Source organism: Pleurodeles waltl, chromosome 2_1 (genome assembly GCF_031143425.1).
Source record: "Pleurodeles waltl isolate 20211129_DDA chromosome 2_1, aPleWal1.hap1.20221129, whole genome shotgun sequence".
Taxonomy (NCBI): domain Eukaryota; kingdom Metazoa; phylum Chordata; class Amphibia; order Caudata; family Salamandridae; genus Pleurodeles; species Pleurodeles waltl.
In genome coordinates this window covers 538,002,120-538,028,374 of record NC_090438.1, presented here as the reverse complement: position 1 = coordinate 538,028,374, position 26,255 = coordinate 538,002,120, and the positions used below count along the sequence as shown (strand labels likewise).

At 40.0% G+C, this 26,255-nt stretch overlaps 1 protein-coding gene across 1 annotated transcript in view; it reads left to right on the top strand.

The window, feature by feature from the left end:
• The window catches only part of LOC138265988 (biliverdin reductase A-like), a 140,662-nt gene that overhangs the window by 66,831 nt on the left and 47,576 nt on the right, over positions 1-26,255 (top strand). The gene's annotated exons all lie outside the window — the stretch shown is intronic.

The following is a 26,255-nucleotide window of genomic DNA, read 5'->3' as shown; positions in this document are numbered from 1 at the left end:
CTTCTGCATGCTACAGGGCTGGGGAAGACACCACACACACCATTTCTACCATGTTTAGGGGAGAGAGCACAAGCACTTTAGCACTGGTTAGGATTTTTAAGGTGCACAGAGTCCTAAGGGCAATAAAAACAAGATCAGCAATAGCAGGAGGAGTGAAGGCAAAATGTTTGTGTGAAGATTACCCTAAGGCTGACAGGTCTAACAGGAGGATATTGCATTGGAGGGCTTCTTTTTTAAAAATATGTCTTTATTACATTTTAACAATTTAATCAGAACAGTGTATAGTGATTGGCTACATTTACATCATCTTAGACATATATCCGTGCAGGGTACCTATATTGGTGTCCAGCTTACCTTTGCAAGAGCTGTTGTATAGGGTATGTGAGTGTATATGGCTCAGTGGTCTGTACTTTGAGGGGTTCTGGTTGGCCCCAAGGGGCCACTAGTTGCATGTGAGCTGCACCACAACATTTTTGTATTGGTGGGCTTTATTTGGTCAGCCTCTTGATATAGTTAGCTTGAGGTGGAAAATGTCCATCTTAAAGAAGATGCCAAAGGAGTTATAATTGATAATAAGCTACGTGGAGTTGGGCCTTAAAAACACAAATCAGATTAGATTCTCATTGTGAGAAAAAGTTGGCAAAATACAAATCATCTGACATGTTATTGTTAAGTTGCTTGTTGATTAAACTACTTAGCAGTTTCAAAGACTCTATAAAGCAAAACATGTACTTAATTTTCATAATCAACAAATGTGAACTCTCCACCAAAAGGTTTCTCAAAATATATAGTCATAGCCACCTTCATCTTAAGGAGATAGGAGACAACTAACCATTAAAAATTTAGAGAATTAAAGACCATGTAAAACAAATAAAGAATTTTTTTTTTCAGTGCTTCAACACAGAGGAAGGCCTCATATGGTCATGCATAGAGCATCCACACATGCACATACACTGTACCTCCTACAGGTACTGATTTCTACAAGGATCAGCAGACACACATGCATCAATGTAAAAAATAACAACAGACACAGACATAGCTATCAATTGTGCTGCAGGGACATTAGCACTGGGTCTCTTTAGCCCGAGAGCCCCACCAAACCCTATCTATATTTAGGTACTCAGACAGCAGTTGGGGGGACCATTTTCCTTTCCTTTAAGAAAAGTGGCGCTGCACACAGTGCAGCGCCACTTTTCTTGCACCCCTTAGCACCCCCCCTAAAGCCATCATTTAAAATACTGAGCACCATTGTGGTAGTTAGGGGACTAACATCAAAATTATTGACTCTACTCCGGCACTTTGCAGGATTAGCGTAAAAAATGTTGACGCAAATCCAGCAAACACCCAGAGGCCCATTGTAACAAATGGGAACCTCCTTTTAATGCCTGCTCTGAACAGGCATTAAAGGTGCCGAAAAAAATGGCACATGTAAATCTCTCAGATTTCATTGCACCATTTTATGACCCCTTAATAGGGGAATGCCCCCTTGCATATATTATGCCTGGCGCAGGCATAATGTGGTGCAAGGGTTTACAAAGTGGCGCAATGCATACATTGAGCCATTTGTAAATATGGTGCGGGAAAATGGCACTTTAACACCACCTTAACGTTAAGAAAATGACACTGTGGCGGTGCTAAGGTGGCGCTTGGGACTCTTAAATCTGCCCCTAAATGTAGAACATGCTCTGGAATAAGCAGAGAGACACCTTACTACATTTAACCCTTTGTATACTGAGGCTTTTCCACCGCAGTGATGAAACCTTTTTTGGTTATTTGGGATACTTTGAGCTTCTACCTCCATAACTTTTTTCCACATGGATATACATGGCAAATTTGCATTCTTCTTTTTCCAACATCATAGGGATTCCAATGGTACCAGGATGTGTGGATTCCCATTGAGGAGAATGAGAAAATAGCCAAAATATAGCTAACCTTTGGGTATTTTGGGAAAAATGGGAAAACACAGGAAAACACAATAAAGTGTCTGTTCCTTCTCCAAAATACGGCATCAACAAAAGGTTTGCTGTGCTAAAATCACCATCTTACCAGCATTCAGGAATAAACAGAACTGAATCAAAACCTATTTATTTACCACAGTTTTGGCATTTTTTAAAGATGTAGGCCATTTTTTCGAATTTGTGGGCTTACAGCTTGTGGTGGAAACAGGTGTTAAACCCAGTTATCCCCAAAAGCTATACATTTCTGAAAGGTAGACTACATTTTGAATTTAGCAAGCTGCCATTTGTGTAGATCCCTCAAAGTTTTTCGAAATAAACGAATTGTTGAAATAAAAAATATTGACAATGAGAAGAAAACAACAGCAATTTGTGACAAATGTAATGTCTTGTCGCAATGGACGAATTACAAAATCAGTAAAATGTCTGTTGGCCCAGTCTGGTCACGGGGATATATAAGGTATGTAGGTCTTTCAAAACCCGAGGTACCCAGATCAACAACTGTACTGCACCTTACAATGGTTTTACATTGTCTACTGAGTATAGAGCAATTAATATAGTAAAATTTAAAGAGTAAAAAATGGGCATGAAGGAATCCTATGTCTTTCTAAAATGTACACCATATGCTGAGTTTAGGAGCAGGCTTATTTGTACACTTCTGAATTTAGAGGTATCCATACTACCATGTAATTCAGAGGGCATTTTTTCAAACAATTTCTTCTTTCTTGCACACTAGCAACAGAAATACAAATAAATTAAATTAGTAATCATAAATATTCTACTATTCTGTGTTCCCACAAGTCTCCCGCCAAAAGCGGTACCCAAATTATGTGGCTAGGCCTAGCATCTGTGAAACAAAACATCCTAAAACACTCTCTGGAGACATTACATTTTGTCCACCAGAATCCATGCTTTTTTTTACAATGCTGGTAGCTGTGGATTTTGGGGCCTAGTTCAACTGCTATTTGGGAAAACGTGTCTTTCCTAAAAACTTTCTGAACACCTCCCTTACTGAGAAACCCTTGCAAACCTCAAACTTTGTCTAAAACACATATTTTCCTGACATTTCTTTCAGGAACAATATTTGGAATCAGTGAGAAGCACACATTTCCTACCACCCATCATCCCCACTAGTCTCCCAATAAAATTGGTACCTTACTTGTGTGGGTGGTCCTAACACCCGTGCTAGGAAAGGGTACAAAATACAATATGGACAGATTAAAACCAACCCTTTTTTGCAACTTGGTTAGCTATGGATTTTGGACCCTAGCTCAACCAGCAACCAGGGAAACTTACTAAATGGCACATTTCTGAAAACTAGACATACAGGATAATCAAGGATGATGTGCCTCACATGGAGCCACAACTGTTTCTTTTTTGCAATAACCTGAAAACCTCATGTTTTGCCTAAAATCGCACACTTAGCTTGCATTTCTATGACTAACCTAATCAGTAGGGATCCTCAAAATTCCTACGTCTGAGTGTACCCCACTTGTCCCAATAGAAAATGTGTCCCACTTGTGTGGCTGGGTCTAGAACAGGCATTTGAGGTGAGCAAATTTTGGAGGGTTAGTGGTGTTTTAGAATGTTCCATATAAAGGAACTACTCTCCACCTAAAAAGTGGGAACTACCCAGGGTTCCCCTCTTCTTTTTTCATGCACATTTTGTTGCACTCTAAGTCTGAAACAACATTGCTATGACTTATATTGGTCGACCCATTGAATCTGGACAAAGCTAGACCTCTAAGATAAGATCTAATAAGAGTGAAACATATGTGTTAAATGTTTTATTCATTTCAGTTTGGCTTCAATGGTATTTTATCAATCCAAAGCTGTAATACTGTGCCTGGAATAACAGTTTTTGTTATTTTTCAGATTGGCATGGATGGCACATGTTAATCCTATGCCTAAAGACCTTGCTGTAAAAAATGGTGAAAGGCTTTGTCACTTTTTAGCTCAGTGTGACAGCACTGTGCTAATCCTGTGTTTAAAAACTGTGCTAGAAAAACAGACATTTGAGGTAGGCAGATTTGGAGTTTCAGTTGTGTTGTACAGTGTTACATATAAAGGAAGTGATTGTTGCTGTGCATGCTTTGATTATATATATATATATATATATATATAAATAAATATATATATATATATATATATATATATTTATATATATATATATATATATATATATATATATATATATATACATATATAAATAAATATATAGATCTTTTTCCAAATGGCCCCTGTCAGGGCGCGCTCCATTAAGTCGTTGCTCGTGTCAGGGATGGGCCAGCCCTGTCAACACTACTCCACCAAATGACACAAAGTCATACACGGCACACATAGGAATCCTTGTGTTTGAAATGTATTCTTACAGCAGAAACGAGTAACCCAAACACCACCAACGTGTTTCAACCCCCTCGGTCTTAAACACAGTCAGCTGTAAGAATAAATTTCAAACACAAGGATTCCGGTGTGTGCCGTGTATGACTTTGTGTCATTTGGTGGATAAATATATAGATATACATATAGTCGATAGTGGCAGTCGCCACTAGGTAGCTAATGTATTGTTTAGGACCTAGTTTTTATAGAAAAAGCTGTTTTTAACTTGCCTATATCTTTGGTGCCGCTTAACAAATCTTCATGAAATTTTCCCCAAAAAATTCAACCGTCACCTGAGCTGCTTTCAGGAAAGTTTTGTGGTGATCTGTTAAGTGGGGGGTCAAGATAAAAGGGGGAGCGTCAAAATTAGACCATTTCCATAGGAAATTTTGAACAGCGATAGCGCCAAAACCACTGGACTGGACTGAATTACACCAAATTTGGCAAAAAGGTAGCTCTTGGTCCAGAAAGAGCCTTTTGTTTGTTTGGTTTAAATCCGTTCAGTAATTTTTTAGATAATAAAGAAAATCCAAATTGGTATGTATAGGGACACAAAGGATTTGTTACCCCTCCCGATCTCGTGTAGAGATCTGGTTGGCTGAAAACACAGAAAGAATCATTAAAAAAACTGAAGGGTCCAGGGTAGGGACACCCTGACCCCTTAGCTCTGGTGCTGGGGTCCCAGAGCTACCCCAAAGTACTAAAAAGCAATTACAAAAACAATTTGCCACAAAATCACAATGGGGTTGTGAATCCACAGCAATTTGTTTTTTTAAATGAAGCGCAGGCTCCTGTGCTTCTAAATATGCTTCTGAATACCTAGGCCCCCGGTTTGTCTAAATCTCAGGGACATAGATTTTTTGTAATGTGGGCCCCCATGCGGCTCCAGGGGCCACCACCTCGCTGGAGCATTCATTAAACTGTGTGTGGGGTGCCATGTGGACCACCCGGGGCACTGAAGAAAAACAATGCAGGTGGCTTCATGCCCCCACCCACAGCCCTGGGGACCACCACTTCATTAAGTACATTGTGTGCAGGAGTGGCACACAGCCCCACCCCCTGCAGCCCCGGGGACCTCCACCTCCCCGGGGCTGTACCAAAAGCGTGAAAGGGATAACTATTGAACCCCCAAAGCCCTGGGGACTACCACCTCCCCAATGCTATGTACATTGGAGGGGTGCGTCTGATGGGCCTGAAGCCCACCACCCCTCGGGCAAGGCTCCTGCTATGTTCATGGGTGCCCACCCCTGGACACAGCTGTTTGCGTTCTGTCAGAAAGTGGGCTTTTAATCTGTCTTCCTTGCACGCACATTTTGCAAAAAAGGCAGATGAAACTATTGCTCCCACAAGCAGGGAGCTGCTATTAAAATTAGGACCGCAGGGGTCTTGAGGCTCTCCATGCAATTACTTCAAAGAGTTAGACTAGCATAAATGTGTGGTTTGAATGTTAAAGTTACATTTCCATGCAGAGAAGAACAATCACCTGTGGCCTAATGGTTAATGTCACAGGCCCTCACACTGACAGTTCAGGGTTCTTCTCAAGTTGTGTCCATGATCATTTCCCTTCTTTAATTTTTTTACACCTCAAAAGTTTAACAATCGTACTGAAAGGTGATCGCACTGTTTTTAATTGACAAATACATTTTTCCTTTCAATGTGTCCAGAAATATCTCATTCTAAGTATATCATCCACCAAAACCTAAAACACACTCTCTCTCTCTCTTTGACTCTTTTTCTTTCTCTCTTTCAATCTCTTTCTTCCACTCACACACCCACTCTGACCCTTAAGCACCACTCACAGACTCACTCAGACACTAATGTACTCACTTACAGACCCACTCAGACCCTTGTGCACCCACTCACTGCTGCACACAGACCCTCACCATCCACTGACAGACCCACTCAGACATTTTCACACCCACTCACAGACCCACTCTGACTCACACACCCACTGACACTCTCACATACCTGCTCACAGACCCATACAGAGACTGACAGACCCATACAGACACTCTTATAGCCACTCTCACACCCAGGTTCACCCTGTCACACCTATTATCACACCTAGATAGACAGGCCACAGCCAACTCCCGCTACGAACATCCAAAGGGCTGTGCTCAGCATGGAGTTGGGTAAATCGGTGGTTGACTGCAGGGTCTGGATGCAGGCCAGGCCCTGTGGCCAACTGCCACTGTGCATGGCCGAAGACTGTGTGTGGCGGTAGTTGGATTAATATATCGTAATGAAAATTACTTTATGTTGAAAAAAACTAGAAATTCACTGAAAAAAACAAAGGTTACAGAGACGTTATAGTTATGAAATAGAATTTAAAAAAACATAGAAATGCACTTAAAAAACAAAGGTTACCGGGATTTTATAGTTAGGCTCACATTTTAAATGTGCCAAACCATATAAATTCACCAGTTATAATTAGAGATATCTCAAGTAACTATAACGCATGCCCTAAAGTAACTATAACTCACGCCCTCGTGGAAAGTTCCTCCAGGGTGTGGTCAGAAATGAACTTTGATCCATTTGCCTTAAAGGTTTTATTGAGTAACTGGTGAATGAGAAATAATGTAAATTTGGCAAAATTAAATATACTGTAATCCTCACATTTTTTTCCAAAAACAGTAGGAACTGAATTTAGGGTAATATTTATACTTAAATTATATGACTCATGAGTTCAAACTTTCTAAAACGTATGATATATATCTTAGATATCCCTGGTAACAAGCAAAAATACTCGAAATATTAACTAGAGCATTCAGCTGCTCAATGCTGCATGCCCTTGTGTAAGATGGCTACCACTGAAAGCAAGTCAAGCCCTCATGCTAACATTTTTCATTGCACATGCTTGAAATGATCAATCCATAGCTGTTTCGAGAGTTACGTGCCAAAAAACAAATGATTGAAAACACATACTGCGAGTCATGAATTGCCAAAACAAAGCCAAGGAAAGTGTGAAAGCAACAAAATATTATGTTAGGGAAGAAAATGGCATGTTTTGCAAACTTTAAAACTCTCAGCACCAGGCTTAAAATGGCAATAAATGCTTAATGAAATGTGGCTCACAAGCCAGTGGTGACTTGTGAGTCAAAAAAAATACAATAAAAGGCAAGGGATAACTCAAGGATTCTCAGGGATGCATCTTGGCTGGAGTTGGGCCTAAAAAGAACCTTTAGGTGAATGTGGGTCATGGGTACATACACTCAGGGGTTCCCTTAGGGATATGTACTTATTTAATAAAGGAATGGCACATTAGCATAGTGAGTGTCCAACACAGATCAAAGCACACACTCTGGCATGTGCTGTCCAATTCTGATCCACGCTCACAGACACTGGCACTTACTCAAACAAATGCAATATCCACACACATATAGAGAGAATGACACGCTTACACAGAGGGTATTTAATTCAGGTCCACTCTCATAATAAGGAAGTAGGTGTCTTTCTCAAATGGAAGCTGAGGGAAATTGGTACAAACTCTGACTTACTCCCAGGGCACAAGTCACTGGGTTATTAATACGCCCTGGATGGTACTCTCAGAAATATGAAGACACTCATGGACAGAATGCCATACGTAGGTAGTGGGTGTCTTATTTTGGTCCAACCACACAATCAAACTGAAATCATACACATTAGGCCCAAACTGAGTAAGAGCAACACTCTGAGAAATATGTTCACACCTGTGAAATAAATGCTGTGCAGCTCAGCTCCAAGCATAGACTATTTCAATTGGAGTCCACCTTTGGTCCAAGGTCATACAGAGCTCATAGAGCTCATAGACAGCGGCTCTAGCTCAGAAACACACTCATGGTTATCCTTGGGGACAAGCACATATTCATTGTGGTATTAGCACAAATAGATAGTGCATGTCTAAAGAAGACCAAGCGCACACTCATGAAATGGATCCAAGCAACACTCAGGCAGTGAATGTGCATTCTAAACCAAACTAACAGACAGTGGCATTCAGTCAGACACATGTTCGGGAGTAGCTTCAGGGATAGCCACCAAGCATGGACTGATTGCAACATTTATATACTGAGCTTTCAACTCAGTTCAAGCACATAAAAGGAAACAGGTTTCCTACCCATGTGCAAAGCTGAGGGACACAAGTACTCACTCAGGCGTACACCCTGAGAGTAAGGAACAGGGACATGAATACACTCATGATGGTAGCCTCAGGATTATGAACACACCAAAGGAGAGATTGGCACACTTAGGTAAATGATGTCTAATTCTGGTCCAACTGAACCAAAAGGGCACCCTAAGGCAGTGGGTGTATAGTTACGACCCAACTGTACATTAACATAGATGGTGTCAACATTAAAACGACATTCACTCTATTATCAATCAGATAAGAAAATACTGATTTTGAAGAGTATACTATCACATCAAAATATCCTTATTTCAAAGCTAAATCTGTTTTAAAAATTCAAATTCACTGAAAAAACAAAGTTAGAAAGTGACTCAAGTTCCTCAACCTCCGAAATTCACCAGTCATGGTTCGTGGTGCAAACTATAAATATCACCTCCCTCTTGTGCTGCAAATGACACCACACATGGCATTATTGATGACATCTGAGCTAACACCATTGATTACGTCACTGCTCTGGCATCTCTAGAAGTAATTTTTGATTGGTGCGCACAATCTGCCACAGTTAAGACACTGGGACCATGAGTAAATTGTAATCATGAAGTGCGGGAGAGAGTGTAAGTCTGTGTGAGTGTGGGTCCCCGTGTGTAAATGGATGTGTGTGTGTATATATATAAAATAAGTGTTTGCTTAAAATGTTTAAATATGAATTTCTGTTTGTGTGTGTGTATGTGCACATATACATATATAGAATACAGAGAGATAGACACATACATAGAAACTCTTATTTAGATATTTAAAGTGAACATAACATGCAGGCTGATGTATTTCTACTAACAATCACTGATGTGAAGGTAGTTTCATATATGCATTTGGCAAGGTGCAATGTCTGTTTTTTTGTCTGGGGTTCCTGCACAGGTGATGTTCAACAGCTTTGATGTTGATGCTCAAGGGGAGGGCAGGACAAATGTAGCCGTCAACCTAGAGATGTCAGTGCATCACTCATGTCTTCACCATTGACATCACTGCTTAAACCATTGCAGCATGTGGCATCACAGTATATCACTGATGATATTTTAAGTTACATAATTGATTACATCACTCATATGTTCATCAGTGACGTCACTGAGGTTATCACAGCTTCTTACAAGAATGTGCTTTGCTAACATTGGTATTATGTTTTATAGATATAATGGCCTGAACATTTTTAAGGGTGATGATAAAAATGTATGCAGCTTCTTCTGGTTATTGTACCAACTTTGATTTTTCAGATTTATCAATTGTTTATGAACGCTGACTTTTTAAAAAACTTGACACAATAGTCGAATAGATAGGAAAAGGATTTTGTTCACAATGTAAGGACATTTTCAAACAATGTATGGTGTTATCTTGTAGAGGACAATATGATAGTGAAATGGAATTTGCTGATCCTTCCCTTAAAGTCAGTTTTTGATTATTTTGATTTTGAGAACCATTTCCTCCAGTTTAGTAATGGTTTGTCATATTAGATTAATCAGCTTTTTTCAATATAAACTTATGTTCCCATAGAAGCCTTTAATATGCAGCATTATTTTGCTATTTACGTTATCTCTGTAAGAAACTAGGATATTGGTTGAGGGGGCTAAAACCCACTGAACAGGATTTACCTCTGCAGAGCATGTAAGCAGGAGCTACCATGAAGTCAGGCCGACTGGTGATGCACCTTGGGTGTGTCAGCTGGCTGGCAGGTAGGTTTTGGTCTTCTGTCAGTTCTTCTGGCACATTTTGGTGAAAAAATTTCTAAGTCCCAACATTTAGGGTAAGGCAGGAGCAGTGCCTCTAACACCTCTTCTATGAGTCCAGAACCAAGGGGATTAGAACTCACACCAGCGGAGGCCAGGTGCAGGGCTCTAGATCCCTGTAGCTCACACAGGAGATCAGCGAACTAGTCCTTGAATCACTGGTAGGCTTCAAGGAGGTGGTTCACTTCTGTTGGTTCCTCCGGTGCTTTTTAGTGGAAAACTTTATAAGTCTCAGCTTTTAGGTTAGGCAGGAACAGTACCTCTAACACCGCTTCTAAGAGTTTGGGAGGCACCGCTTGGGAGGGGGGGGGGTTAGGGTTCACCAATGTTATTTAAAGAGGGAGTTAGACCTTACAGTACTAAAAAACGAATTTAGGAGTTTTTCACTACCAGGACATGTAAAACGTAAAAACACATGTCCTACAGTTCAAATACAATGCACCCTGCCCTAAGGGATGTTTGGGACCTACCTTAGGGGTGACTTCTATGTACTAAAAAGGAAGGTTTGGGCCTGGCAAAAGGTTTATTTTGCCAGGTCGAATTGACAGTTGAAAGTTGCACTACAGGCTACAATAGCAGGCTAGGACATGGTTTTAAGGTGCACTTTAATGGATTGCACAATCAGTGCTGCAGGTCCACTACTAGCATTTAATATACAGGCCCTAGGTACATGTAGTTCCATATACTATGAACTTATAAGTAAATTGAATGTGCCAATCAGATATAGGTCAATTTTACCATGTATTAAGGAGAGATCACAAGCACGTTAGCACTGTTTAGAAGTGGTAAAGTGCACAGAGTCCTGCCAACAACAACAAATTCAGAAAACAGGAAGGTTGAAGGCAAAAACTTTCTTGGAAGACTACATCAAGGTTGTCAGGTCTAACAACCTCTAGTTGTAGTTCTTCATAGTTTTCTTTCATTCTTTATTGTTGCACACAGAACTCAGGGTTTTAAAAATGTATGAGTACCTTCTCACTGATAAAATCATTGCAGATGCACTGATGTATGCCTCATATTAGTTCTGTGATGAGGTATACACATAGACTCAGACAAAGACAACTATTTATATTATTGCCATCCCTTAGTGCCTCATTTTTGAACTCTTCTAGACTTTGAACTTGATTTAGAGGGTAGTGGGTGGATGCTCTGTCACAACCAGGATGTATATGCCATCCGCCGTGCTATAAGTGTGATAAAATATACTAGAATTAGAACAAACAGGATTTCCATCACATTTGTGATGGTGTATCAAAATGTAAATCAGGTACTTGTACTTGCGTGGAGGCTTATTTATTGGCACAATTTTGAGAGCTCATGCTCTCTGTACTTCTTAAGTTGTGATCATATACAGGTCTTAGTGTTATGGTCAAGATTAGTTTATTTGACAGCATGTGTTTGATATGTAAATAGTACTTAATTGTGCGACATACTTTGCCTGTGTGTGCATGGAAATAGGACTGTATATATGCAAGCGGTCTGTAATGTTGATGTTTTGCTGTGTGACTATCAGTCTAATTTATTTACTATATATATACATTTATATATATTTGTTGCATCCAAGTGAGTAGTGATGTACAAATATGAGTCCCTGGGTATGTTTCACCCTCTGTCTGCATGTAAATGTTACACTTTGACTAAAAGCCTGATTTAGATCTTGGCAAATGGCATACTCTATCACAAATGTGACGGATATCCCGTCCACTGTATTACGATCCCCATAGGATATAATGGGATCGTAGTACAGCATTTGTGACGTAGCATTCCCCTCCACCGAGAACTAAATCAGGCCCTACGTTTCAGGCATGGTGCACATAATGCACTTCATGTGCCTCTGAGTTTATTGCTATAATTTTGAGTATGAGTGTATGTAAGTGGTGCTGTATATATGTATATATGTATGTGTCTCTGTGCCTATCTGACTAAGTTTCTGAGACAGCACAAGTTTTGGTTTAAGCAGTGATGGTAACAGGGATGTCATCATACATTATCTGTATTTTTAACAGGCACTATTTATTGATTTTATATATTTATTTATTTATTTATTGATTTTATATAGCGCACAGCTACCCGAAGGTTTCCCGGCGCTAAAGACAATGCAAGACAAAGGCAGGCTCAGGCGAGCAACTTAGGCAATTACTGGTTAAAGAGCCATGTCTTAAGCTCTTTGCGAAATCTAATGAACACCCTTTCATGACGCAAGTAAGAGGGAAGAGAATTCCAGAGAGAGGGAGCTAGGAAAGCAAAAGAGCGTCCCCCCATTTTGGCACGTCTGAATTTGGGCACCTGGATTTTTAGTTGATTAGAGGATCGAAGTAAACGAGAGGGCCGGTATTGTTGGACCAAGATATTAAGGTAGCTAGGAGCTAGGCCCGTATTAATTTTATGCATGTAGCATAGGGCTTTAAATTTGATACGATTCTCAATTCTTAGCCAATGAAGTTCACGAAGTGCACCAGAAGTAGGAGTGATTCTGGGAAGTTGGCAAAGAAGCCTGGCCGCCGAGTTCTGAACAACTTGCAGTTTATGTAGCGCTTCTTTATTCACACCCAAATAGAGCACGTTTCCGTAATCCAGTCTAGAAATAACTAGCGCTTGGATCACAGTTCTCTGGGCAGCCATAGGAAGCATCCAGAGAATTTTGCGAAGCCACTTCAAGATAGCGAAACAGGTAGAAGCTACTTTGGTCACCTGTTTTTTCATATTCAACTGATCATCAATTATGATGCCTAGGTTACGTGCAGAGAGGGAAGGCATAGGGGGGGCACCCAACTCAGAGGGCCAATGTTGGGGGCCCCAAAGAGATTTTTTATTTCCAAAAATGAGGAGTTCTGTCTTACCTCCATTAAGTTTGAGTTTATTAAAATGCATCCAATTGGCTATCTTAGATAGTCCCATTTGCAAAGAGGGAGGGTTAGCGGTTTCTGTAGAAGAGAGTGAAAAAATAAGTTGAGTGTCATCGGCATAAGAAAAAATAGTTAAACCAGCTTGTTCTGCTATGCTCGCCAAAGGACTGACATATATATTAAAGAGTAGTGGACTGAGAATGGAGCCCTGGGGGACTCCATAAGGGGATGCATGAGTCAAAGAGGAAGCTATATGAGAGAAAACCTGAAAAGTCCTATTAGATAAAAAACTGGATAACCACAGAAGGGCTTTGCCGCCAATGCCCTTAGTATTAAGAGTTTTTAGGAGAGATGAGAGAGATACAGTGTCAAAAGCTGCGCTTAAATCCAATAGGATAAGAGCTACAGTTTCTCCTTTGTCAATTTGTTGGCGGATATTTTCAGTCACACCCAGTAAGGTCGCCTCAGTTGAGTAGCCAACACGAAAACCAGATTGGGAAGGGTGGAGGATGTTATTGGTTTCTACAAACTGGGATAATTGAAAATTAACATGTTTTTCCAAAATTTTGGAAAAAACAGGCAAAAGAGAAATTGGGCGAAAGTTAGAGAAAATTTCAGGATCAGAGTTAGTTTTCTTAAGTAAAGGAAGAACCATTGCATGCTTCCATGATGCCGGCACATAAGCTTCGGTAAATGACAAGTTAAGAAACTGCATAATGAAGAGAAGTATGGAGGGGTCAAGCTTTTGAAGTACCGAGATGGGGATAGGATCTTGCGGGGAACCAGTTTTAATGCTTGGGAGAATATAAGAGAAAGAGGCAGTATCCATAGGGAGCCATTCATTGAGTAAGTTAGAATGATTGACTTGGGTTGTTTCTTGAATGATAGGAAAAGGTAAAGAATGAGTAGATTGGGATTTAGTGATAATACTGGCATGATTAGAGTCATTGTGGAATTCAGCATAAATTTTGTCAATTTTATCCACAGGCACTGTCACCCCTGAAGGTATCCTTGCACTGCACAAGTGTGAGGGTCTGGACCTCCATAGGACGTTTTTAATAGCCAGGTCTTCAGCTTCTCGCAGAATTCAGGAAGAGATGAGGAGGTTCAGTTGTGACGTAGGAGGTCGTTCCCTGCTTTTTGAGTTATGTATGAGAAGGCCCGACTTCCAGATCCCATTCTGTGTGTGGGGGGAATGTGTGCATGTAGAATTCCTGCTAAACAGAGATGACTGGTGGGTTAGTGGAAGGTGATGTGCTGCTTAGGTGGGTGGAGGAAGAGGGCTGAAGTGCCCCTTTTTTCCTGGATCATGTGGAGTTCGTTCTTTGTGGCAATGTCTTTGTCCATAGTGCCCTGGCTTGTTCTCCACTTGTACTCCAGCTGCTTGCAGTGACGTGTCATCATCCTAAGTACCACTGTGTCATGATTGATGTAATCAATGTTGTTAGTTATAATGCTGTCAATGATATGTGTGACTTCATTTGCAACACAAGGTGTGTCTTGGGGTGGTGCCACAAACTGTAACTGGTGATTTTCCGTTGTTTGACGGATTTGAGTCAGAACAATAACTAATTTTTACTTTGGCTTTTTTCTACATGTTTCCACAGTTAGGGGACATAAGAAGGTGAGGGCCTTGTGTATCTTCTTCTTATCTGCATTTTTTATGTTCATTATTTACAATATATTTTCTTATCCGTCAAGGGTGAGGGTTAAAGTAAATGTACATAACTTGTGTTGACTCATTCGATTGTCACATTTTGCCTTATTGTAGTAAAAGCTAGACTAAAACTACAGCAGACTCAGAAAAGGTATCCAATTAAAATATTTCCACTGATTTCACAATGCAAATACCGGACCATCTATAGATTCTTTTGGACACCTACGAGAATGCACAAGCTGGGCTTGGTTGACTTGGCCCTTTGTTGGCATTGTAATAAATCTTTATGTGAGTTAGGTCACCTTATTACAAACATATAGAACGTACCATAAACAAAACGTTTAATGCTACTCTTACTCTCAATCCCATAAGTGTCACTTTTGGGCCAAATAGCAAATACACCTAACCTCACACATGGGGCTACCACTTACTTGATTAGCCACTTACCAGAAGTATCAAAACTATCCTTTCAGGTTTTGAAAAATATCAGTGTTTCATGTCATGCATGGTGGGCCAGGATCTGCTATGTCAGAAGTGCTGAAGGTAACGTACTTTACTATAATTTCAATACTACCTATTCTAGATCACTGTGGAATAAACTAGACTTGTACCTATAAAAAAAATCAAACTCCGTAACTGTTGTTTTGATATATTTTGCCAAAATACCTACTATCTGTCCATGTTCTCTGCCTTTCCAACTGAGTGCGTAGCTTTCTTTCATTATCTTTCCTATCTCCCTCTCTCTCTCTCTGTCCTCAGCTCTTCCTATCATTATTTCTCATCTGCACTTCATGCTTCGGCAGACTCAGCACTTTTCTAAATAGTCACAATAGTAATTAGATCTGCCATTGTGACTTGTCACATCCTATAAATGTATGGAATGTATATACATCATACCATGTATTGCTGTATGTTCTTCCATCAAAATCTTTGTCAGAACCCCTTTCAGAAGGCAACTGGACATATAGTGGCTAGCAGGCCCAACTCTGGTGGTTGAGGCCTTTCGCTCCCAATGTCCTGGGGTCCAACTTACTATGGATCCTGAGCAACAGGGCTAAGTACCCCTTGTGCACTCGACTCTCAGTGGTAGCTGTGGACGAGCAGTCAAATGCTCCCTTGGAGTAAAGTGTACATACAGGTTAGTGAACACGACTCATAACTCAAAGAGCACTCAGCAATGTGAATAAATCAATGTCCAATCAAATACTTGTTTTTATTTGAAAAATACGTATTTTATTACTAACTTTACATGTTTGAAGAGATAACAACATTCATAAGTAATAACACAATCCTTTTGCGGTCGGGGTTCTAGTGTTTTGCAAATCCCTGTCTCACCCTCTTCCTTACAATGTGGTTGGGGGTTTTCCCCATTTACTGGTGGCCACATCCAGAGAATGCTCACTAGTAGTTCTTACTCAAGAATCCCCATTTGGCTCTTTGAATTTGAAAGGAGTCAAAAGTGTCTAAGGTGTCTCAGCACCTTCAGCTGTGAGTTCCCCAGGGTCCAACAGTCCCAATTCCAGTCTTACTCGCTCCTGCGGCATGAAAGTTTTTTAGCGGGTGCATCGACTGCAGGCACATGAAAGCTCAGGTCCTGTTTGGAGAAGTCAGGCTACTCGTGTTAGGAGCAAGCTGTCTCCTCAGCACAGCTGTTGGCTTCCTCAGTGATCGGAAAAGCTTCCCGCTTCTGTAGTTGCTGTAAGTCTGTTTTCCTCACTCAGCAGGAGAAGGGTCGCTTGTCAGGGTCGCAACTGGCTCCCAACAATGGTGCAACATCCTCCTTGGTGTCCTTCAAAGTCCTTGGAGTCAGCCAGAGGCAGATCTTCATGCACAGACTCCACCTACAGGTTGCAGCTTCTGCTTTCTCAAGCAATGGCCCAATATGGTGTCAAAACTCATTACCAGCCACCCATCCTGGCATACAGGGATGCCGCTTAGGCAAACACAGGTCTGGGTGCCCTTGTTGACACAATCACTGACCCTTTGACATATGTGACATATGTGGTCACCACATTGAGCTGGTATCAGCTTATGCTCATGGCTCAGTCCATTATGACTGCTGAATCTCTCTTGGGCAACAACCTGATCAGTACACAGACATCTCCTCACACCACATACAGGGAGTGCTCTCCTTAGAGCTCCCTACCAGACCATGCTTCCTCCAATGCTCTCTTCAAGCAGGCAGATGAAAGTGCTCCAGGGTAGGTGGCCTTGATTTACCTGGATGATGACCCCTCTCATCCAGCAGGCTAGTATCAAGCCTTGGCCCCCAGTCACAGTCAGACATCTTGCAGAGCTTTTCCTCACACAGCCCATCTGGCTGCTTGAAGATTTCAAATTTTGGGGTCTCAACTTCCCCTTCTTAGAGTTCATTTCCAGACACCAAATGTGATTTAGGGTTTGGGTGTTGATGTTTTAGGTTCTGCTTCTTTTGAAGTGAATGCTTCTCTCTATTCTTCCCCTTGAAAGGCTGTCTGCCACTGCAGGAGAGATTCTGAAGCTGATAGTCCCACAACATTGGACAGGGAGTGACTAGAGTTCACAACTGGATGTCAGCCACAGTGATAAATGCATCAAAATGTTAATCCTGTGTTCGGTCTTCAACTATAAAGTTTAATAATTATAGCTAGATACTGATGGAATATAATGAGGTAGGAGAGAATGTTAGGAGACTGGAATGTTTAGAGCGGTAAAACGGAGCATTGACAGATAGAAAGCAGATGTGTTGGGCTTACTGGAGATTACTTCAAATAAAAGAAGAAACTTGCGTCTAGTCTGGAGTGGTTACTTAACAAGATTTGGCAACAAGTGGAAGTAATAAACCAACGGCGGCTGGTCAAAAGCACAGAAAAATCTAGTTTGCAGCCAGTGAAGGGAGTACGCAACACGCTGGGGCAACACTTTCAAAGACAGACTGTCAGGTGCAGCAATCTTTTGGTCAAGTAATTAAAAAAGAAGGAATTAAAGTCACCGCCATTTAAAGTCTTCAGAGGCATTAAGTATTTACAAACATGTGAGTGATTGCGTGCAGGCAACGCCTGAAGCACAGAAGGTTATTATTTAAACCTCAGTGCGAGACACTTATCGTGCATATGGCACGAGCGGACATTCTTTAAAAGCTGCTGTCAGCAGATAAACAAGCGTGTGAGCCGTCATGTGTAACTTATCGCACATACGGCACCCGCAACACGCCTTACTGAGCACGAGTGGCTTATTTAACAGATGGTGTCAACGTGAGCGATGTATCAAATTTACATTACGGATTAAGAATGATTACGTACCATTGAAGATGTTTCCAATGGCTTCAATTACTTCATGATTCCTTGCATACATGAAGGGCTGTGCTTTATGCGTATTCATATTCACTTCCTGTAACTACTTCCTGTATAGTCTCTAGTATGTTAACCTGCTCTGACATTTAGTAGTATCCATCAGCCATTTTGAAGTGCTCACGCACTGCAGGTATAACAACAAGGTTATGCAGTTAACTTTACTTAACATACATTTATTAGAATGTGTGCGACACAGACATTTTCTCTCACTCCTCCACAACCATTTTTAAGCTCAGCAAGGGTACTCCTGATTAAATGGCATGAATGGAAGGAGTACTTTATGAACTACATAGAGGCTATTGAAGATGAAGAATTGACACCAGTCAAAAGGAAGAAAATTCTGTTACATTGCCTAGGACCACAAGGTCTTAAAGTGTATAATTCAATGGAAAAGAATGTTCAACAAGATGATGGCTCAAATGTTTTCTTGCATGCAGTAGAGGACTTAGACAAGTATTACTCCACGTCAGTGTGTATTGCCATTGATAGATTAAATTTTTTCAATAGGAAACAAGGGAAAATGGAATTGATCGAAGAATATGTTTCTGATCTTAAAAAACTTGCAATCACATGTAGATTTGGATCGCTACATGATGAACTGATACAAGATCAAATCATAATGCATGTAAACAATGAGCATATTCATGAAAGGTTATGGATCCATGGAAAGTCTCAATTAGAGGAAGTCATTACCTTAATTAAGAAGGCTGAAATATCAAATAAATGTGCTAGAGCTGTTACTATTGAGAGAAAGGAGTCACAGAATGACATTATTAGTAAAGTAAAACATAAGAAAGGAAAAGATATACAAAAACATGACAACCTTCAAAAGGATAAAGACAAAATGGATAAAAGATGTTATAGGTGTGGGAGTAAAGAACATCTAGCATATAGCAAAAAGTGCCCTGCCCGTAACCAACTTTGTGGAGTTTGTGGAATTCAAGGTAATTTTACTAAAGTTTGTAGGAGAAGTAAGAAGGTTTCCATGATCAACAATGAATCCAACTCGGATTCAGAATCTGAGACAAGCAATTGTTCAAAAGAACGGGAGTGTGTTCTAGGTATTAATAGTTCTAATAGTCCTGATGACAGTGAAAAGGGTGAGGAATCTATACCCATGATTAATTACAGTTGAAGAACATTAGGTAAACTGTATATTGCTGAAGAAGGACCGGCAGTTCTGGAATGGTTGAATCAGAGCACGCTTAATATTATCTTATATCCTAATAGTATAGAACAAGTGAAAGTGGTGTGTGGCAATGAGGAAAATGATGCCAAATTAAAAGCCAAGTTTCCGGAAGTGTTCTCTGGAGAAATTGGCACTCTTAAGCAGTACTCCCATAAAATCATATTAAAGAAAAGTGCTGTACCGAAGATACATTAATCTCAAAACATACCTTGGGTAATAAGGGAAGAAGTTGACAATGAACTAGAAAGTCTTTTCAAAAAAGGTATAATTGAAGAAGTGGAAGCAACTGAGTAGATTTCTCCATTGGTGGAAGTTCGTAAAGCCAATGGAAAAATCTGATTGTGCACTGATTTGAGAGAATTGAACAGCAACACTGTAGTGGAAAGGTTTCCTTTGTCTAAGATAAATAAAATGCTTGCTATGACTAAGGGTATGGAGTGGTTTACATCTATAGTTTTGTCATCTGTACATCACCAAATTAAGCTGAATGAAGCTAGTAAAAACTTGACTGCAGTTATGACTCCTCAGAGGTGTTATCGTTATGCTCGCATGCCTTTTGGGCATGCCTCTGCTGCAGCAGTTTTTCAGAAGTTGATGCATAACCTTTTCAAGAGCAGGGAGGGAGGGATTTTTTTTCAGGATGACATTTTGATTAAGGGAAGAATAAGGAGCAACATGACGCTAGAGTAGATAATATTTTAGGTATTTTGAGAGAGACAGGGTTGACAGCGGAATTTTCACAATGTAAATTTGGTGTGCAAAAGTTAAATTATTTATGGCATGAAAGTATGGCAGAAAGTATTAAACCTAAACAAAAATGGATGGGCTGCTATAAGAGATGCACCAGCACCTAGTAACAAAGATGAGTTGAGATCATTCCTTGGGCTGGCGGAGTTTATGCTAAATGTGTCAGGAATTTTTCAGAAAAAAACATTTAAAATGAGGCAATTATTGAAAGAAAAATGTAAGTTTGTTTGGTCAGAAATTCTTCAAAGGAATTTTGAAGGGATAAAAGTTGAAATTTGCTTGCCAAGGACTTTGTCTGTTTTTGATCCATATCTCATCTCTGCACTTACTACTGATGTAAGTAATAAGGGTATTGGTGCAGTTCTAAGTCAAAAGGATACCAATGGTAAAGAAGTCACCATAGCTTTTGCCTGTATGGCATTATCACCTACAGAAGAAAAATATTCGGTCATAGAAAAAGAAACCCTAGCAGTAATGTGGGGATTGGAACATTTTAGGAACTTTTTGTGGGGTTTCAATGTTGAGGTAAGGTGTGATCATAAACACTTATTAAAAGTGCTGTCCACTAAGGGTATTTTTTAAAAGCTGTGCCTAGGATAGCTAAGATGTCTATAAGACTATTGGACTTTAGGTATAAACTGGTATATGTACCGGGTGTTAAAAACAAAATTGCAGACTGCTTGAGTAGGTTGCTGTTACCTCTTGAAGAGAATTATGAAGAAGTAGAAGAGGTAAATGTAGCACGCACAGGAAGTATGGAATGGGATGCCATTGGTAGTAGGTATTGGATTGAGGCTAATTTAAATGATCAATCGTTGTCTACTTTAAGGAACTATATTCAGAATGGTAGGCCAGAGAAAAAGAAGGTTGATTCAGAATTGACGACGTTTTTTGAAATACGTAACGAGTTAACAGTAATTCAAAACAACATTGTGAGAGGAGACAGGATTTTGCCACCCAAAAATTTGAGAGAGATTGTTATCAAAATACATCATGAGGGACATTTAGGTATTGTTAAGACAAAAAAGAAAATTAAAGAAAATTATTGGTGTCCAGGAATGGATGTCGAGATTGAAAGAGTCATTAGAGAATGTGATTTATGTCTGAATGCAGATAAATCACTTGTTCCTTTGAAACCAATGTTACATCCAGTTATATGTTCAGAGATGGCGTGGAAAGTGTAGATATTATGGGTCCAATTGCTGAGTAAAATAAAGAATAGTTTATAATAGTGACTATGGACTTCTTTTCCAAATGGCCAGAAGTTAAATTTATCAACAAGGCTAATTCTGGTATCGTTTTTTAATTCTTGGATGAACTATTCTAAATGGAGGATTTGCCTAAAAATGTTATTACAGACAATGGTGTACAATTCAAAAGTGAAGAAATAGAGTGTTTTTTAAAACTGAATGGTATAGAACATAAGTTAGTTTCTGTTTTTCACCCGAGTGGAAATGGAGAAGTGGAGAGATTTAATCGTGTCATTAAAGAATCGTTACAATTGGCTAAATATAAAAATGTAGATTGGAAATTCAGTATTTAAAAAATGGTTTGGATGTATTGGACTACTCCAACTGTTACTGGGTACAGCCCATTTACTAGCATGAGGGGAAGGATACCATTCATGAAGGACAACCAGGGGTGGTTAAATAGAATAAAGGATTGGTCACCCTCTGAAGTAATAAAGAATATTCAAAAAGCACAAGATGACTATAAAGAGTATGTGGACAAAAAGAAGGAAACTAAAGAGATTGATTTGAAGAAGGGAGAAACAGTACGTATTAAACTACCACGTAAAGTAAAGAAGGAGAAAGTAAATATTCTGAACCAAGGGTTGTGGTTGAAGTTTACAACAATTCGGCCAAATTGAGTGATGATCGGGTTTGGCACATGAGTCGTTTTGTAAAATGTAAAGAGAGTAAGGCAATTCCGAGTGAGAATTCAAAGAAAAATTATTGCTGGTTAGACTCGCAACAAAAGGTTGATAGTAGCGTGACAATTAGGGAAAAATCTAGGAATGGAGTTGTAGAAGAGATTACTATTCAAGAGGATGCTAATACTTTCGAGGAATGTTCAGGACATGATATGAAGAGGGAATTATATGAGAGTAAACAAGGTAGAATTATCACACGACCTTCCGATTTGCAAGATTATATAACAATGTAGACTGCTCTTAGAGTGTCTGTTGTTATATGTGTTCATGTTGATTATATAAGAGAGGAGATGTGTTATGTCTTCAACTATAAAGTTTAATAATTATAGCTAGATACTGATGGAATGTAATTAGGTAGGAGCGCATGTTAGGAGACTGAAATGTTGAGAGAGGTAAAATGGAGCATTGACAGATAGCAAGCAGATGTGTTGGCCTTACTGGAGATTACTTCAAATAAAAGAAGAAACTTGCGTCTAGTCTAGAGTGGTTACTTAACATCCTGGCACACAGCCCTGCTCTTTATGATTCCCTTATCAGCCCCATATCCTTCCTGTAATGTGCCCAGGTGCCTTCCTGGCGATTGGTCACTGAATCAAAGAGCACCCTTTTGAAGTGTACTTGGGGAGCCTCCCTTTCCCTACCTCCAGTGTGTCCCACCCAGCTCACAGAAGTGCAGCAATCTACAAATCTGTCTGAGGGGATCCCTCTGCTTCTCATATCTTCACCAAGCAGGCCTGTGTTTCCCAAAATGTAACCCATGGCCCTCCATGTAATGAACCATTGCAGGCATTCTAGCTCTCAGTGTACATACACAACACATACTGTTCAGTACTGTCGCTTCCATGTATTGTGTAGGCCTGGGTGGAGTTGATGGAGTTCCACTCTGCTGAATTCTGTGGAGCTGATAAAAAACTCAGTCGAATTCCGTGGAGGTGGAGTTCTGTTTGCCACAGAGTGGCACCCTCTCCCGAATGCTCCAGATCTCTAAAACGATAAGCAGGGTCAGGCCTGGTTAGCTAGGCACGACCCTGCTTAGCTCTTCCGAGATCAGGCACATTCAGGAGAGGGCTGTAGGCAGTGAGAGCTGCAGTTTCAGGCCTTTTGTGCACAATTCTTCACTCTTTATGTATTGTACTTCTCGCAAGCAAACATAACCACAATGCTTTCATTGTACACACATTGCACAGCGCTACATCTCTCAAGCAATATATTCCTCACGGGGCTCCCCACTATCTACCATGATGTTCCAATGATCAGAATTCACCATTAAGCTTTCTGACTGAGCACTGAGTGCAGAATGATGCACGTACATAGGCATAATCATGTTTCTTGTAAAATATGAATTCTTTTTTTGGGAAAGGATACTCTATTTACTACTTATGAAATGCCACCTTTTCGTTACGATTTGTGGGCTCATGGTCCTAAAATCTGTATCTGTGGACTAAACCCAGGGAGACCTCTTGCCATCAATGATGCACAAGGCTTCCTGGTTTGGGTCTGCAATCCCAGAGTTTGAGTTCATGGACAAAAACTGATGCAAATTTAGGAGGTGGGACTAAACAAATGCCATAGGTCTTGAGACTGAGTTTGAAAACCTGGCCTCTGTGATTTAGAAATGGGATCCAGGTTGAGTTCACCATTATTCAGCGATGGTTGGCAGGGAGTGCTTATATAAACTATGCACCTTGCAAAATTAGGCCTAGGGAGTGGGGGGAGAACCAGGTCAGAGGACTTCCCAGCCGTGTGCCAGTTCTGGGGACCCAGCCACAGGGTCCATGCACAAATTGCACTTTTTTAGTTTTACTCTCATGGAGGAACCCTTGGGGGCCCCACATGGGCCAAGAAGTCAGGTTCTGCTCACTTTCATTTTTTTTTAGGTTGCAGGGACTATGCTGGTGCAGAGATTTTCCAGCTGTTGCAAACTAATCTGAGGGTTCACGTACACAAAACCAGTTTGTGTCTGTAGGCTCAAAATGAACGTCTGGAGAAAAAGCTCCTTCTTCCATTGTACTTTGTTAATTTTTTTAATTAACTTTTGATTCAAAGATAGTCTGCCAACTGAATTTCGAAAGCTGTCTGTGAAATAATGACCTAGATATTTTTTAAGTGTAACCATTCGAAGCAGGACCAACACCTTTTTGTAATGTTAATTTTTCAAAAACTATTAAAGGTATTTACACCAAGCCAAGCAAAGGCACCCTTCTGAATAAAGTTATCATCTCATGCCGAGTGTGGTGTAATTCCATTCAGCATGTTGTTTTGCAGAGGGGAGCAGAGTTGGAGAGCATGGTTTCCTATGGGACTTAAAATGGAAATAGCTCATTATTGTGGCCTCCCTTTTTTTCTTCTCTCGTTGTATTTGTGTGAAACTTGACATGATGAAAATGTTCTTTGAAAACTTTGTGCAGATTTCTGAAACAGCAAAATAAATATAAGACAAGAAGCAAAAAATGATTTTTCAATCAAAAGTCAGACCTCACTATTGCTACACAGCCACAATTGCTCACTCTCTAATATATATAGGATACAAATTGGGAGACTATGCAACATTGTCCTATATTGGATTCCGGAGGTTGTAGTGATATCATAAAACCACAAAGAAGAAGGCTGAGTGTTTTGTAAATGACACCAGAACCCTGAGGTTGCAATGCAATGTCAGACTTCACCATCGCTACACAGCCAAAATTGCTCACTGTCTAATATGTAAAGAATACATATTGGGAGACTATGCAATCTGGTCCTATGATGGATTCAGGAGATTGTAGTGACATCATAAAACCACAAAGGAGAAGGATGACCGTTTTGTAAATGACTCCAGAACCCTGAGGTTGCAATATGGGAACATATTATACAAATTACCCATGACGTTTTTTTTTATATTATTTTGTTTATTTAGATGCAATTAGCATGAAAACAATTTGTTTTTAACAAGAAGAATAAAGAGGCAGGGGGGCATAAAGGGCTACAAGGGGAACAATGGCATACATGGGTGATGCAAGGAGGCACCAAGTACAAAAAAGGATATAGGGAAGCAGTGGACACAGAAATGGAATGCTGGGGGCAGACACAAACACACCATCATAAAACAATACACCCACACACTGAACATCATTCATCAAAATATCACCATGGTACACAATTAAATGCACCAGTATAAGTTCCTCCTACCTACGGTTTATGCCAAAACTCCCCCATGTTACCACCACACAACAACCATCATATAACAACAAACCCACCATCGTATATCCAACCACTATCATATTTCTACCTCCATTATATGTCAACACAAGGACCATCATACATCCCCACATCATCCATCAAACACCCACACCAACACCCATTCTAACATGCAACCAACATCATATGCCAAACATACCCACCATCGTAGGACCACATAATTCATATGCAAATATAAACATGCAACCAACATCATATGCCAAACATACCCACCATCGTAGGTCCACATAATTCATATGCAAATATAAAAAAGCATGAAATTCCCTACAAAAATACAAGTTGAATGAGTGTTAATACTGACAAGTATGGCATCATCATTAAAAGTAATTAAGTTTATTAGTTGACCTGCTAACTTCCTATCCTGTATTAAGCCTTCGCTACTGTCACTGTTAAATCCCACATCCAGCATAAAGTTGATATCACACACATTTCAAATGAAAAATACTGTGCATACACACACACCATCATATATAAGCCTGCACAATCAACATAATACAGCCACAAAATCACCATTACACCCAATCTTCATACACGTGTCCACTCACCAGTATGGGACAACACACCCATCACCATGTGGCCATCCACTCAATGTCACATCATTTGTATGTGAGCGTACACCCACCCTTATATGTCTGCATAATCACCAGTATATGCCCTCATGTACCTATTAGTCAACCACATAGTCATGTTAATAGAACCAATGAATGCCCATACACCCACTATTAAATGCCCTTATAACAATCATCACACACCAACAAAGGCACCATTATAGACCAACACACTTGCATCTCTACATTCAAACACTCACTATTGTGCATATACAAAACAAATATCATACACCCACACATTTAGTATTATATATCAAAACTCAACATGTACCCACACAGACACCATTAAACAATGCTTTACACTGTTACACCAAGACTGTTACTGTTACACTGTCACGCAATATAATACGTCACTGAAACACATCTCATTTTGAATTTTCTTAAGTAACTTTAACACAGTTTAAGCTTTAGGTTTTTTAGACAAGATATAAATATATATATATATAGGCACTAACACCTACTTATGGCTATGTTAGGTCTAAGCACCCATTG